This window comes from Felis catus, chromosome A3, assembly GCF_018350175.1.
Source record: "Felis catus isolate Fca126 chromosome A3, F.catus_Fca126_mat1.0, whole genome shotgun sequence".
Classification (NCBI taxonomy): domain Eukaryota; kingdom Metazoa; phylum Chordata; class Mammalia; order Carnivora; family Felidae; genus Felis; species Felis catus.
This window is the reverse complement of record NC_058370.1, coordinates 48,078,540-48,095,688: the sequence shown is the minus strand read 5'-3', so window position 1 is coordinate 48,095,688 and position 17,149 is coordinate 48,078,540.

Sequence of the window (17,149 nt, the reverse complement as noted above, 5' to 3'; positions counted from 1 at the left end):
TTGGCATTTTGAACTTCTATCCTGCGGTGGTTTCAAGGCAATGAACGAACAGTGTACAATAGGACAAAATGACTAAAAGGGTCAGTGGGTGGAAGAATCAGCTCAGGTCCCTCAGTCAGCCAACTCTTGTCCACCAGGTCCCAACCACATTGGAGAGGCGGTGCTATGACCCTGGCCCCCATAGAGGCTCCTGGGCTTCTCCCCAGGGGATCATCAGATGGTCAACACAGGCCAACACTTGCAATGTGGTCCTCCTACTCTGTGGTGCCTGGAGGTGCTCAGGGCAGTAAGGGATCCTGTCTCTGCTGGGGAGCCCTGGGGGGCCCTGAGCAGGAGAACTGCCCATACCCCAAGGCTCCCAGCCATGCCCTCCACAGTCCTTGGACGTCCTGGCTTCCTGGGGTGCACAGGGCAGCTGCCAGCAAATGGCCACATGGCTCTATCCACTTTCTAGTAAGTGCTGATCCTCCATCCTGAGTGGAAGCAGAGGCTGCCTTGAATTTAATTTAAAAACTGAAGTCAAACCTCTGGCACATAATAGAATTATCAAAGCATACGGAAGAGTTTATAAAGCATAGTTAGTGCCTCTTGTACTGTCCTCTTTTCCTCCCAATCCACATCCCTGGGGCAAACACTTGCAACTGTTTCTATTTTTTTGTTTCCTTGTCTGTTATCTCTATAAATTGAAACAATAAGCTTGTAATTCAGTTGCTTGATTTATCAAGTTTAGATAATCTCCAATGATCCCATTACAATGATAGCTTAGTTACAAGGTAGATTCTTAGCAAATTTCATCATGTTTAGTTCTTGTTGTGGTAACCTTTGTAGCTTTATTTTTTTTTTCAATCTATGAAATTTATTGTCAAATTGGTTTCCATACAACACCCAGTGCTCATCCCAAAAGGTGCCCTCCTCAATACCCATCACCCACCCTCCCCTCCCTCCCACCCCCCATCAACCCTCAGTTTGTTCTCAGTTTTTAAGAGTCTCTTATGCTTTGGCTCTCTCCCACTCTAACCTCTTTTTTTTTTCCTTCCCCTCCCCCATGGGTTCCTGTTAAGTTTCTCAGGACCCACGTAAGAGTGAAAACATATGGTATCTGTCTTTCTCTGTATGGCTTATTTCACTTAGCATCACACTCTCCAGTTCCATCCACATTGCTACAAAGGGCCATATTTTGTTCTTTCTCATTGCCATGTAGTACTCCATTGTGTATATAAACCACAATTTCTTTATCCATTCGTCAGCTGATGGACATTTAGGCTCTTTCCATAACTTGGCTATTGTTGAGAGTGCTGCTATAAACATTGGGGTACAAGTGCCCCTATGCATCAGCACTCCTGTATCCCTTGGGTAAATTCCTAGCAGTGCTATTGCTGGGTCATAGGGTAGGTCTATTTTTAATTTTCTGAGGAACCTCCACACTGTTTTCCAGAGTGTCTGCACCAATTTGCATTCCCACCGACAGTGCAAGAGGGTTCCCGTTTCTCCACATCCTCTCCAGCATCTATAGTCTTCTGATTTGTTCACTTTGGCCACTCTGACTGGCGTGAGGTGATATCTGAGTGTGGTTTTGATTTGTATTTCCCTGATGAGGAGCGACATTGAGCATCTTTTCATGTGCCTGTTGGCCATCTGGATGTCTTCTTTAGAGAAGTGTCTATTCATGTTTTCTGCCCATTTCTTCACTGGATTATTTGTTTTTTGGGTGTGGAGTTTGGTGAGCTCTTTATAGATCTTGGATACTAGCCCTTTGTCCGATATGTCATTTGCAAATATCTTTTCCCATTCCGTTGGTTGCCTTTTAGTTTTGTTGGTTGTTTCCTTTGCTGTGCAGAAGCTTTTTATCTTCATAAGGTCCCAGTAATTCATTTTTGCTTTTAATTCCCTTGCCTTTGGGGATGTGTCGAGTAAGAGGTTGCTACGGCTGAGGTCAGAGAGGTCTTTTCCTGCTTTCTCCTCTAAGGTTTTGATGGTTTCCTGTCTCACATTCAGGTCCTTTATCCATTTTGAGTTTAGTTTTGTGAATGGTGTGAGAAAGTGGTCTAGTTTCAACCTTCTGCATGTTGCTGTCCAGTTCTCCCAGCACCATTTGTTAAAGAGACTGTCTTTTTTCCATTGGATGTTCTTTCCTGCTTTGTCAAAGATGAGTTGGCCATACGTTTGTGGGTCTAGTTCTGGGGTTTCTATTCTATTCTATTGGTCTATGTGTCTGTTTTTGTGCCAATACCATGCTGTCTTGATGATGACAGCTTTGTAGTAGAGGCTAAAGTCTGGGATTGTGATGCCTCCTGCTTTGGTCTTCTTCAAAATTCCTTTGGCTATTTGGGGCCTTTTGTTAACCTTTGTAGCTTTAAATAAATGACCACCTCTATGCTTCTTACTCCATCTATGGTAGAGAATATTGGCTCTCTGTGCTCTCAGAGGAGGTTAGTGGTTTTCTCAACCATCTCTTCTGAAGTCCCACCTTTGTACATAGCGAGTTGCTGTCACACATGGCTATCCAGCTTAAAGACTGTGCTGGTCCCCCCCCCCCCCATTTTTTTTTTTTTTAATTTCAAGTCAAGTTAGTTAACATACAGTGAAGTCTTGGTTTCAGGAGTAGAACCCAGTGATTCATCTCTTACATTTGATACCCAACAAGTGCTCATCCCAACAAGTGCCCTCCTTAATGCCCATCATCCATTTAACCCACCCCTACCCCCCTTCCAGCAACCCTCAGTTTGTTCTCTGTAGTTTTGAGAGTTGTAAGAGTCTCTTGTAGTTTTTCTCCCTCTCTGTTTTTATCTTAATTTTCCTTCCCTTCCCCTATGTTCATCTGTTGTGTTTCTCAAATTCCACATATGAATGAAATCATATGATGTCTTTCTTTGACTGACTTATTTTGCTTAGTGTAATACCCTTTGGTTCCATCCACATTGTTGCAAATGGCAAAATTCCATTCTTTAACATCACCAAGTATTATTCCATTATATATATCTCACATATTTTTTTTATCTATTCATCTGTTGATGGATATTTGGGCTCTTTCCATAATTTGGCTATTGTTGATAGTGCTGCTATAAATATTGGGGTGCATGTACCACTTCGAATCAACATTTTTGTATCCTTTAGATAAATACCTACTAGTGCAATTGCTGGGTTGTAGGGTAGTTGTATTTTTAATTTTTTGAGGAACGGTCATACTGTTTCCAGAGTGGCTGCACCAGTTTGCATTCCCACAAGCAGTGCAAAAGAGATTCTCTTTCTCTGCACCCTCACCAACATCTATTGTTTCCTGAGTTGATAATTTTAGCCATTCTGACAGGTGTGAGGTGGTATCTCATTGTGGTTTTGATTTGTATTTCCCTAGAGCATCTTTTCATGTGTCTGTTAGCCATTTGGATGTCTTCTTTGGAAAGTGTCTATTCGTGTCTTCTGCCCACTTCTTCACTGGATTATTTGGTTTTTTTTGGGTGTTGAGTTTAGTAAGTTCTTTATAGATTTTGGATACTAACGCTTTATCTGATATGTCATTTGCAAATATCTTCTCCCATTATGTTGGCTGCCTTTTAGTTTTGTTGATTGTTTCCTTTGCTATGCAGAAGCTTTTTATCTTGATGAGGTCCCAATAGTTCATTTTTAAGACTGTGCTTCTTAGTTTCTCACAGTTAGCTGTGACATATGACTCTTCTGGTTAATGAGATATAACTTGAAGTATTGTGTGGGACTCCCCAAAAGTAAGGAGGTTGGGCCTTGGGCCATTTTCCCTCTTTTCTCCATTCTACTACCTGAAATTCAGATGTGATGGATGGCTCATGCTCTGGCTGCCCTTTTAGGCCAGGCAGATGTGGGCTATATCCTAGGGATGGTAGCGTGGAGATGGAAGGACTTGGCTCCCTTGTAATTTCATGAAGCTGCCATAAGAGCTCTGGACTGCTTATGTGCAAGCTTCTTGTAAGTGACTGAGAAATACAAATCTATTTTGTTTATATCATTTGGGGCTCATTTGTTAGATGCTATAAAATCTAATCCTAACTAATTTAATTGAGAATATCTTCACATTTACAGTGTCAAGCTTGAGTATATTCACCTCCCATTCTAAAACAATGATTATATCTCTTATTCTTTGTCTAGTGGATTTTAAATATTGAAAATGAATAAACAGAGTTTACATTACTATGTTTGTGTAACTATGGATCACTACAGATCCACACAGTATGTGAGGATTTGCTCTTTTCTCTCTCTCCCAACATCTGTACCACCCCAAGGATGATGTTCTCGGATCAAAACTTCCATTTGTTCTCTTGTCCTACACGTCTTAAATCATGCTCACTTTCCTTTGTTTCCTATTTGGATCATGTCTTTATGGTGCAGCACCTTGTTTTCCTTGGAATTTCTTTTTTTTGGGGGGGGGGGAGTTATTTATTTTTAGTAATCTCCACACCCAACATGGAACTTGAAGTCATGACCGTGAGATCAAGAGTTGCATGCTCTTCTGACTGAGCCATCCAGGCGCCCCTTTTTCTTAGAATTTCTAATTGTTTTTATCTTTGTTGTCTTTGTTGTTGACAAAATAATAATGTACCTTAATCACCCTCTACAGTCTACCAGCCTTTCAAGAATATAGTTTGTTGACTAAATACCCTTTACTAGTAAAGCCATTCCTTATGGACCTTTGAATCTTTCCAGTTCAGATGGGTTTTCTTCAACTTGTGAAATGTTATCCCATTTTTTTTCCTGCATGAATTTCTCCTCTCTACTTTCTCTACCTTTTCTTTTGTCTCATAATTTGGGCATCTCTCTCTCCCCCTCTCTCTCTCTTGCCTATGGCCTGGTATGATGATTAATTTTACCTTGACTGGGCTAAGGGATGCCCAGATACCTGGTAAAATACTCTTTCTGGGAATGTCTGTGAGGGTGTTTTTGAAAGAGACTAGCATTTGAATTGGTGAACTGTAGGAGAAAAGCAGATTGCCCTCACCAATGCAAGTGTGCTTGAGCCAATCCATGGAAGGCCTGCATAGAACAAAAAGACAGAGGAAGGGAAGTTTTGTTCTTCTTCCTTGAGCTGAGACACTCACTCATCTTCTTCTGCCGTCACGTATCAGTGGTCTTTGTTCCCAGCCTTTGGACTCAGACTGAATTCCATCATTGTTTTGCTGGTTCTCCAGGTTGCAGACTGCAGATCATGGAACTTCTTGCCCTCCATAATTACATGAGCCAATTGCTAGTATAAATATCTCTCTTCTCTCTCTCTCTCTCTCTCCCCATCCCTCATTCTTTCTGTGTCTCTATATATCCTCTTAGGCCTGGTTCTCTGGATATCCCTGATTAATAAATCTATGAATTAAAAAAAAAACTTAATCTTTTATCCTTTCTATTGGTTTATTATTTGTCTTATTTTGCCAATTATATCTTTATTTTCTAAGCTTTTTTTCATGAACTCATATTCTCTGGCCTTTTTTCCTAACATTCTGTTGTATCCTACTTTTTCTTTTCTTTTTCTCCCCCCCGCCCCCCCTCCCGCACTCTTCCTCCTCCTCCTTCTTCTTTGTTTTTAATGCACTGCTTACAATAGCTTCTCAGATTTCCTGAGACTATGGTTAAGTCCATGGAAACATCTGGGCAGCCTGTGTTCGAATTCTGGTTCTGCTTAGAGCTGCATGGTCTTAGAAAAGTTAACTAACCCCCCAGTGCCTCAAGTTCATCAACTGTAACATGGGGGAAGGCAATAGGACACCTTTCATTATTGCCACCTGTCGAGTCTCTGACAAGTGCTGTGCAGATTGCATTGTCTTAGGTGGCCATGAAGTGTTGTAGATCTCCCATACCACCTGCTTTTACATAGCACATGCTCTTCCGGAGAGAGGTGACATCTGTGTTCTCCCCACTGGGATCTGGGCAGAAGTTAAGTTCACAGCCCCATCATAAAAAGTGAGATGGTTTCCACTTGGCCCCACCTCCTCTCTCCTTGTCTCTCTCTCTCAGGACACTTGTCCTTGAACTCAGCTACCATGCTGTGAGAAAGCCTGAATGGGGCCAGCCTGAAAAAGGACTTGGAGGAGGCCCTTGTGGGGAGGAGCCCAGGACCAGGTGACAGACAACACTGACAGTCAGACATGTACTGAATAAACCTTGTGCCTCTGAGTTTTCCAGCTGAGGTCCCAGATAGCATGAAACAGGAACCAGCCATCCCATTGTACCCTATTGAAATTCCTGATTTACAGAAATCCTGAGTGTAGTAAATGGTTGTTCCATGCCACTAAGTTTAGGGCTGATTTGTTACACAGTCAGAGGAAGTTTCACAGACTCTTAGCTGTGACAAAGCACAGAGTGATTTGATTGGGTGGCACTGAGAACAAAAATGTGCTGGAAGAACCACCAAGTGAGGCAAAGCAAAGACCCTGAGGGTGTGCCACTCTGTCATGTGGTTCCTTGGTGCCCCTCCCTGCATGTCCTTCCCCAGGAGAACAGAGGCTTTGGAGAGAACACACAGCCAGTGGCTTTATGGGGCAGCCATGCAGGCAGCCTGGTGTGGGTGATAAGAACTAGTTGAGAAGCCTCCCCAGGGAGAGGCTGCCATGCAGGCCACTGCTCTCTGGGGTGCAGGCAGAGCATGGGCCCAACAAGGACCCTGCCTTGAAGCTCCCCGGCATCCTTGTCAGTGGCAGGACTGAGGGTGTTGAGGCAGCTGTGAAGTATCTGATGGTCTGGAGCACTCCTGTGTGAGGCTGCTCACCAGCAGATTGATCCCAGAGAACAAAAGTCTCCAAGAAATGCTGCCAGAGCTACCCTTGGAAAAGCCCTTCCATTTGCATTGGGAAGTTTTTTCTGCAGTTCAGAGGTCACTGAAACCAAGAGCCCTTGCAGTGTGGCCCACACCCTGCCTGGCCTTGGGCTAGAGTGATGGATGGGGAGCATCCAGTTCAACATCTGTCACCAACAGCCCTCTGGATAGGCTTCTGCTGGCCTGTGCCACACTGGTGGCCAGCAGCTATTCTGTGGTCAGCTACTGAGGGAATTTTGTCCTGAGCCATCAGCACAGAAAGATCAGACAAGTGTAAAGTCAGGAGGAGTCTGTCCCAGGGAGTTAAAGAGAAGTGGCTGCAGAGCCAAGCTGAAATCGCCAGCCACACTGAAATCCCTATAGTCAGCATTTGGGCCACTGGGGACCATTTTCTCCATCAGGAGCATGGAGGAGTGAGGACTGCAGAAGGCAGTGAGGGAGCTAAGGCATATGGGCCAGAGTCCAGGGCATAAGACTTCGAGGGTGATAGTGAAGATGCTGACAAAGATAGGAATGTTTGAGCACTTCTCAGGGCTTCGCTGGCTACAGTTATTCCATCTTTGATCATCATGACAGTGCTATGAGCTATGTCTTAGGTTGGGTTCCCTGGAAGCATGCTTTGAGGTAGAGATTTATATGTAGGGGCCCTGGGGGTGCTCTTGGGAGCCACACCTGGACAGGGGGAGCAGCTGGGCCCTGATACAAGTGCAACAGAGGCCTCTGCTGCCCCTGGTGGGTACTGGAGCTTTGCACATATGCAGAGACATCTAAAATTAAGGCAAGGGTGACTGTGCCCCTGCCACAGGGGTCATTAGACCAGGGAGGATGCAGGCCTTTGGGCCAGGTGGTTCCCTTCAGGTGGGGGAATGAGTGCCTTGGTCCTGGAGAAGGGGTAGGGTAGCCCAGCTCAGCGCCCCCTACACATGGGTCCTCTCGGGATCCCTTGCTGACTGCTGAAGAAGCAGTTTCTGAGAAGCAAGAGGTTTGCCCAAGGGGATAAACCCACCTGGGGTGGAATTGTCACATGGCCCCAGAGGTCCTGACCAATTCCCAGTTTCCCTCTGTGACAAATGTGGTCACAGTGAAAGCCTAATTGAGTTGCCACTATAAGTGGCTGGTCCATCTGGGTCCACAGGAAGCAGGCACGTGGGAAGATAGGTGCATATCATGGTTGTGGGGAGTTCCACGTAGCCCAGCATTCTTGGCCTGTGAGCAGTAATCCTGCATTCGCTTTAATGCTAAGTCCCAGCTTACCTCCATTCTCTCTTGTACACCCTCTGCACCCACCTGACAGAATGTAAAAAGTTTTTTATTAAGGCCTTAACTGGGTCCAGTCACATAAACCATCCAGATGGTCTCAGCACCATATCACTATCTGAAGGCTGTGTCCTTGGGCAGCCCGTGGGAGCCCATAAGACAAGCAGATGCACATTCCAAGGACAGGGGAGGGTATGGAGAACATCTGATGGCTGGAGTCCATCTCACAGGGGAACTGGCTATCATGTCCTCTCAATGACCTCCCCCAACACCTGGGGAGTTGGTCCTCAGCATTTGTTGTCAGGCTTTCTCATTGGTCACTGGCCAAGTCTTATTTATCTTGTGGGGTCCAGTTAAAGTTCTGATTCCCCATGATGCTTTCTCAGTGCACTTCAGCCTACTTCCAACTTAGCCCTCTTGAAAGGAGGATTTGTGACCCAGACATTCAGTGGGCCTCCACTGGGTGCTGGACAAGTGCTGGTACTCAGAGAGGGCAGACCCCCACCCTGTGTACCCAGAGGCAAGGTGGGTGAAGACGTGGACTTCTTTAGCTATTGAGTACAGAGGGCTACAACAGTCAGGCCCCTGCTAAGGAAGCTAGGAACCTTGATTCATTCAGCTCTCTGTATACACTGTGGGACACTCATGCATCTCCACTGTAGAGAGAATAATCAGGGTTAGGAGAGAACTTGACCTGATCTAGACCACTCAGCTATTGAGTGGGCACCTTGATGTTCCAGCCAGGTACTACATTGCTAGGTTGGACCTCCCCACCCAAGAATAGAAGTCTCCACCAAAAAATGCATCGCTGACCTAAGAATAGGCCCCCTGACCCAGGAACTGGATGCACAAATCTAAGTAAGTAAGTATGGACTCCCAGACCTACAGATGGATTCCCCAACCCAATATAGATTTATACCTATAGAGGGGGCAGAGAGGGTAAAGAAAGGAGGAAGGGAAAGAGAGAGCAGGTGAAGGATGGATGGTGGATACTGTTGGCCTTTTTATGACCTGGCATTGGTGGTCAGACATTGTCCCTTCTGCATGCTGCATGTGGGATGGGACACAGACTGAGTGGCCATCTTTGGAAAGGACAGCCTGGTAGAAGTTCCATGATCTGATTACCCCTGACACCAGGGAGGATAGCTTTGGGGGTGCTGTATGGAGGCTGGGGGACAAGCTGGAGGCAAGTGCAAGGGCTCCATTGAATGGGGGTGGGGAATGATGAAATATGATGAAGTACAATCTGAGAGAAAATCTGTAAGACGTGGACGCTGATTGCAGGTGGTGGGGAGAGGGAAGAATGAGTGCAGAGTCCTTACTTGGAACACTTCGTGCGTAGAGATGCCACCAGATGAAATGGGGGATAAAGTAGGGAAGAATAATGCAATTTTTGAATACTGTGTTGAGGGGGGTATGGGTGTCCCAGTGGGGAGGCCATCTTGCGTTGGGGTGAGTTGCGGGTGAGATTCCTGCTCAAGGTGCGGATTTGTGACTGAAGACAAGTGGAAGACAAAGCATAGGCATGGCTGACCTGGTTGACCTTGGTTCAGAGTGTACAATGAGAAGGAAAGGAGCTCAAGTTTCGGTGTTCCTGGCATAGAGGAGCCTCTCGGTAAATGGCAGTCATCGTTATCATATCACATTGTATGTTTTTCTAAAGGTCTCTTGTATTGATTGCATCAGCCAACAAATTAGCTGTATTTTACCCTTTGTACACACAGGTGCTTTTTTATCTATTGAATATTAGAATTTATTATACTTCTAGTGGGAGAGAAAAGTGGAAATGGCGAACCAGATAGAAAAATAGAGCTGCTTTCAGAGTAAAGTGAGCTCAGAAAAGATTGCAGGGGTGTAATGAATCAGCTTAGACAATCACCTGGAGAAGCTTCAGGGATTTAATTACCTGGAAGAACAAAGCAAATGGGTGATTCGTGGAGGAAAATCACTGGGGAGAGTTAGGGGAACTTTGGAAGGATTTAAGGGGGTGGGGCTTCAATGCAGTTCTGGGAAAGGGAAGCAGCCTGAAGCCACTGGAGAGACGAAATGAGTGCGGATCCCGTGTGACAGGTCCAGCCTCAGGTCTGAGTGGGGGCCAGAAGAGCCTGGTCAGGCAGCCTGGGCTTCCCTGTCTGGGAGCAGCTCCTTAACCCCCAACCCTGGAGACTTCTAAGTCACTTTATAGATATCCATCGAGCACCTTTTCTAAAGCATTTCTGTGCAGGCCTCTCAGCCAAAGTTTTCATTAAGTAACAGATAAAGAAAGCATGAATGAAAAGGCAAATGGTCACTTCTGGGGCCCCAACACCTTGGCAAAGGGATGAGTACAGCAGGCTGCCCCCTGGGCAGAATGTAAAGAAGCAGTGCTTAAAAGGTGGTAATATTACTTATCTAGGATGGAATACAAAGGCACTCTGGAGGAGAAGTAAGATTGGGGAGGCTTGGATTATCTGTTTTTATTTACCTACTCCAACAGGCTGAGGAAGCATAGTTAGCAGAGGAATGAAAACAAGAAAAACAGGACTAAGCATCAGACAGGCAAAGGCAGTGACATCTGTGTTCTGAATGATTTTTCTTTATTCATATGTTTTGGTTGCTTTTCATCGATTATAGCTCTTACAAGTTGAATCCATGTAAGAAGGGCTTGAAGAAGTTACAATAAAAAATATAAAATGGAAACCAAGGGTCCTAAAAACAGTATTTATTCAGGAAGTGGTGATGTTATTTTACAATATTGGGTAGTAATTAATAATGTTAATGAAAACCCTCAAGGATGAGTTAGATGATAGAGTTGATGCCCTTCTTTGTTTTACTGTTTATTGTTCAGAGAGAGAGAGAGAGAGAGAGAGAGAGAGAGAGAGAGCAGGGGAGGGACAGAGAAAGAGGGGACAGAGGATCTGAAGTAGGCTCTGTGTGGACAGCAGAGAGCCTAATGTGGGGCTTGACCCTTGAGATCATGACCTTAGCCAAAGTCAGACGCTTAACAGACTGAGTCACCCAGGATCCCTGATACCCTTCTTTTTGACCATCACCTGCAGACAAATGGAAACCAACTGAAACAGGAGGATAATGTTTTATAAATGGGCAACCCAGAAGAGGAATTCCCAGGGAGAGCCTAATTCTGTGAAACATCATGTATTACCTGGGTGGAAACCAGTTCTACGAGCAGTTATGCCATGTTGTGCCCATCATGGCTCCACCAGTGAGACAGATCAGAGCCCACACCTGGCCTTCTGCTTCCATATTGCACACCTGACCAGTTCTGAACCAGAAGAGGGGATGCCTGGCGGTGTGTGCATGGGTGGTTGAGGGAGACACTATTGGTGTTAGTAGAAAAATAGGAGATCCACCTCTGGTGAAATGATTCTTTCTTCCAGTGTCTGGCATTTTATTTGAATGATTCTCTAGGAATTATTTAGAAATTGTCTGCTAAGCAATGGTTTGTGTAAATGTCAACCAATAGACCACCTTTATCCAAAGAAGGTGAGATAGGAGGTCTGGAAATTTCTGTGTGGGAATGAAGAGGTTGAGTCTTATGTACTTCAGGATTTATAATGGGAAGAAACAAGAGACTCATCAGAATCCTACCATGATGGCTTTTGATAAGGCTTTTGGGCAAAAAGGGTGACTTGATGCTCTGATTGGGTCCCCGGAAAGGGGTCTTAGCTGGTCAGATATGGCTTTATGGAGCAGCTGAGAAACAGAAAAAAGATGTGAGCGTTGTTCATTTCTGTTCACTTAGAAGGCATGAGTGAGGACGGGTGGGAACCTGCTGGGGCACCCACATGGCCCAGTGAAGGGGTGAGGGCCCAGTGAAGGTAGTGATTGGTAAGGTGGGGGTACCTTGGTGGGACTGTATTGCATGACAGTCAAGAGGCCTTGTAGGGAAGCTCAATTTGGGAGGGGTTGTGGGTCTTAGTGCACAAAAGTCTGTTGCTGGAAGAGACCAGTGGGCAGGGATGGGGGGAGGGCAGCTCACTCCATTGGGTGTGCAGAACCCAGGCCTCAGCAAACCCGGGGTAAACCATCCTGAGGTGGTGCTACAGAGCCTACATTTCTGGCTCAGAATAAAAGGGTGGTGTTTGAAACCTTGGTGGTTTGGGAACAGGAACAATGGCTAGGATCTCGAAGGCCACACTGGGCCTGGGGTAGGCATTCAGAGTGGCCCCAAGTACATAGGTGACTGGGGATATGGGATGACTTTCCTGTTGGGGCCATCAGAGCTGGGGGTCTGCCTTCCTGAAGAAGAGGAGAAGGTATCCCTTGGGGAGCAGACACAATGCTGAAGGAGGCAGACACACCCAGCTCCAGCTTATCCTCACCAACCACGGCACCTGCTGACATATTTGAGACCCCTCCTCCCCTCATTTGCAAAGCTCTCTATTCTTGTCAGTATTTCTTAAAGCCTGTGCTTGTTGCTTAGGAATGAACCCTGTAATTTGGAAATCAGATAAGATGGTATTTCATTTTAAAGAGCTGTATAAAATGATTGCAAACTTATCATCATGCACTGTCAGGAGTCATGACTGACAGCAGCTCCCAAGTTCTAAGCCTCCCCCACTTTTTTTTTTTAGAAAGACAAATTGATGTTCCCAACTGAAAACTGTTTTTTCAAGATTCTGGTTAAAAGCTGTGTTTACTATCTTAAATAATAGCTACTTCTATCTGTGTATGGCTTTATACATATTTTACAGAATTCTTTACAACATTTTTGTGAGTTGGGTTTTTGGAATATTTCAATTTTACAGATGAGAAAACCTAGGCTGACAGGGTGAGATATTAGTTTGGGTGGCCTGTTAGCTTGCCTGGGCTGCCATAACAAAGTACCAGGAACTGAATGACTCACACAACAGAAATTAGATCCTCACAGTTCTGGAGATTAGAAAGTCAAAGAGTTGGGTTGCCTTCTTCTGAGGCCTCCTCCATGGCTTGTAGGTGACTGTCTTTTCTCTCACTATCTTCACATGGCCTTCCCACTATACATGTGTGTCCTAATCTCTCTTCCTTTAAGAAATTGTTTTTGTCCCCCCCAGTTTTATTGAGATATAATTGATGTACATCACTGTGTAAATTTAAGAAATATGGCCTATAGACTTGATGCCCTTAAATATTGCAAAATGATTACCACAATAGTGTTAGCTAATGCTTCCATCATATCACATAATTACCAAGTGTGTGTGTGTGTGTGTGTGTGTGTGTGTGTGTGTGGTGAGAACATCAAGATCTCTTCCCTTAACAACTTTCAAGTATACAATACAGTATTACCAACTATAGTCAACATGTGGTACATTAGATTCCAGAACTTATTCATTATATAACTGGAAGTTTTCACTCTTTGACCAACATGTCTACATTTCCCTCACCCCCTCAGCCCCTGGTAACCACCATTATACCCTTGGTTTCAATGTGTTTGGCTTTTTTGATTCCATATATAAGTGATATTATACAGTATTTGTCATTCTCCAACTTATTTCATTCAGTATAATGTCCTCAAGGTTCATCAATTTTGCTGCATATGGCAAGATTTCTTTCATTTTTATGGCTGAGTAATATTCCCTGTGCGTATATGTGTGTCACACTGATTGATTTGCATACACTGAACTGTACTTGTACCCCAGGGGTAAATCTCACTTGACCATGGTGTAGGATCTTTTTAATTTGCAGTTGAACTTGGCTTGCTAATATTTTATTGAGAATTTTTGTATCTGTATTCATCAGGGATTTAGTCTGTAGTTTTTTTATAGTGTCCTATGTAGCTTAGCAGGGTAATGCTGGCCTTCAAAGGAGGGTTTGGGACTATTCCTTCCTCTTCAATTTCTTGGAAGAGTCTTATAAAAATTGCATTAATTCTTCTTTAAATAGTTGGTGGAATTCACCAGTGAGGCCATATGGTTCTGGGCTTTTCTTCATTGGGAGGTTTTTGACTCCTGATTTATCCTCCTGACTGATTATTGGTCTGTTCAGATTTTCATTCCTCATATTTAAATTTATACCATAATTTAAGTTTAAATTTTATTTATTTATTTTTGAGGGGGAGAGGGGCAGTGAGAGAGGGAAAGAGAGAAGGAGAATCCCAAGCAGGCTCTGTGCTGACAGATGTGGGCCTTGAACCCATAAACCCATAAACCATGAGATCATGACCTGACCCAAAATCAAGACTAAGATGCTTAGTCTACTGAACTGCCCAGGTGCCCTGAGATTTTTATTCTTCCTGATTCAGTCTTGGTAGATTGTATGTTTCTAGAAATTTATCCATTTCTTCTAGATTATCCAACTCGTTGGCATATAATTGTCCATAGAAATCTCTTATGACCCTTTGTATTTCTGTGGTATCAATTGTCATGACTCCCTCTCTCATTTCTGATTTTATTTATTTTAGTCTTGTTTTTTTTCTTAGTCTAGCTAAAGGTTTGTTCAGTCTATCTTTTCAAGAAGCCAACTCTAGGTTTTATTAATGTTTTAAATTGTTTTTTTCTGGTCTCTATTTCTTTTATATCTGCTCTGATATTTATTATTTCCTAACTTCTGCTAACTTTGGTCTCAATTTGATACTTTTCTACCTCCTTGAAATATATAATTAGGTTATTTATTTGAAGTCTTCTTTTTTCTTAAACTTTCCACTTAGCTTTTATAGCTTTCCATAGATTTTGATAAATTTTATTTCTATTTTTGTTGTTCCAAGATATCTTTTGATTTTCCCTTTGTTTTCTTCTTTGACCCATTGATTGTTCAAAAATGTGTTTAATTTCCACGTATTTGTGAATTTTCCAGCTTTTCTTCTGTTATTGATTTCCAGTTTCATACCATTGTGGTCAGAAACAATACTTGGTGTGATTTCAGTCTTCTTAAATTTGCTAAGACTTGTTTTGTGTCCTACATTTGATCCATCCTGGAGAATGTTCTGTGTGTGCTGGAGAAGAATGTGTAGCCTGCTGCTGTCAGATGGCATGTGCTGTGCATGTCTGTTAAGTCCATTGGTCTAAAGTATTGTTCAAGTCTGTTTCCTTGTTGATTTTCCATTTGGATGATCTACCCATTGTTGAAAGTATCATACTGAAGTCCCCTTCTGTTATTGTATTGTTGTCTATTTGTCCCTTCAAATACATTAGCATTTATTTAAAAATATTTAGATACTCCAGTTTTGGGTGTGTATATATATTTATGACTTATATTTTCTTGATTTATTGACCTCTCTATCATTATGTAATTACCTTCTTCATCTCTTATTACAGTTTTTGGGTTAAAGTCTATTTTGCCTGTTAAAAAATATAGCTACCCTTGCTCAATTCCATTTTCATGGAATGTCTTTCTCCATCTCTTCACTTTGAACCTATGTGTGTCCTTAAAGCCAGAGTAAGTCTTTAGTGGACAGGATATTATTGGGTCTTTTTGTTTGTTTATCCATCTAGCCCTCTATGTCTTTTGATTGGAGAATTCAATGTATTTACAATTATAGTAATTACTGATAGGTAAGGACTTCTTAATACAATCTTAATCATTGTTATTTGGCTGTTTTATAATTCCCTTGTTCCATTCTTCCTATCTTGTTACCTCCCTTTGAGTGGTGATTTTTCTGTAGTGATATGCTTCAATTCCCATTTCTTTATCTTTTGTGGATCTACTGCAGTTTCTTGTTTTATGGTCATTATGAGGTTAACATATAACATCTTAGAGATAGAACACTTTGTTTAACTTTGATCTCATAAAGAAACTCTACCCTATTACTCCCCCAGTTTTTTTTAAATTTTTATTTATTTTTGATAGAGAGAGAGAGAGAGAGAGAGAGAGAGAGAGAGAGCAAGCAGGGGAGGGGCAGAGAGACAGGGAGATACAGAATCCGAAGCAGGCTCTAGGCTCTGAGCTGTCAGTGCAGAGCCCGGCATGGGGCTCGAACTCACAAGCTGCGAGATCATGACCTGAACCGAAGTTGGATGCTCAACCGACTGAGCCACCCAGGTGCACCCCCTCCCCCCAGTTTTATGTTTTTGATGTCACAATTTACCTCTTTTTATGTTGTATATCCATTAACCAATTTTTGTGGCCATAGTTATTTTTGATACTTTGTCCTTGAACCTTCATACTACAGTTAAGTAGTTAGCACACCCCCACATTACAGTGTTAGAGGTCTCTGAATCTGACCACAGGCGACTTTTACCAGTGTGTCATTTATTTTCATATGTTTTCATGTTACTAATGAGCTTCCTGTTGTTTCAGCTTGAATAACTCCTTTTAGCATTTCTTGTAAGTCTGGTGGTTGATGAATTCCTTCTGCTTTTGTCTGTAAGGGGAAGCCTTCATTTCTGAGGGACAGCTTTGAAGGGAAAGTATTCTTGGTTGGCAGTTTCTTTCTGTCAGCGCTTTAAATACATCATCCCATTATCTCCTGGCTGCAAGGTCTCTGCTGAGACATCTGCTGGTAGCCTTATGTGGATTCCCTTGTATAAGAGAATTGTTTTTTCTCTTTTTGCTTTTAAAGTTCTTTCTTTGTCTTTGATTTTAGACAGTTTTATTATAATGTGTCTTAGAGATGATTGTTCTAGACTGATATAAGAAATACTAGGGAGAGAAGAAGCAGCCACAGGAAGGCGGCCCCATCTGGGGACTGCAGCCTTACCCCACACATCTGGACCCAGGGTTCTGTGCCCCACCTCTACCCAAGGATCCTCCCTGCAGCCGGCTGTCTGTGTAGGACCCATGGGAGTACGGTGCCTGGTCCAGTGGCTCCTCCAGATTTTGTTTTCTCCATTTTGTCAAAAGGGTGAAGTTGCAACCCTAAGCTCCAGGGCAAAGAATTGTCCTACTTCTTATATTTAGCAGCTTGGGGTGAACACAAAATTCCCTTCTAATGGGAAGAGGGACTTTGGAAAGCTGTTCAGACAGAGGAAAATCACCCAGTGGACATTTGTATTTCTTTCAAATAAAGGCTATTACGAAGAGCTTGGCCATAGTGTTAGTATAATGAAATATATTACCATCAAAAATTTTAATTTAACTTAATTTCAAAATTATTTTATTTATTTTTTTTTTTAAATTTTTTTTCAACATTTATTTATTTTTGGGACAGAGAGAGACAGAGCACGAACGGGGGAGAGGCAGAGAGAGAGGGAGACACAGAATCGGAAA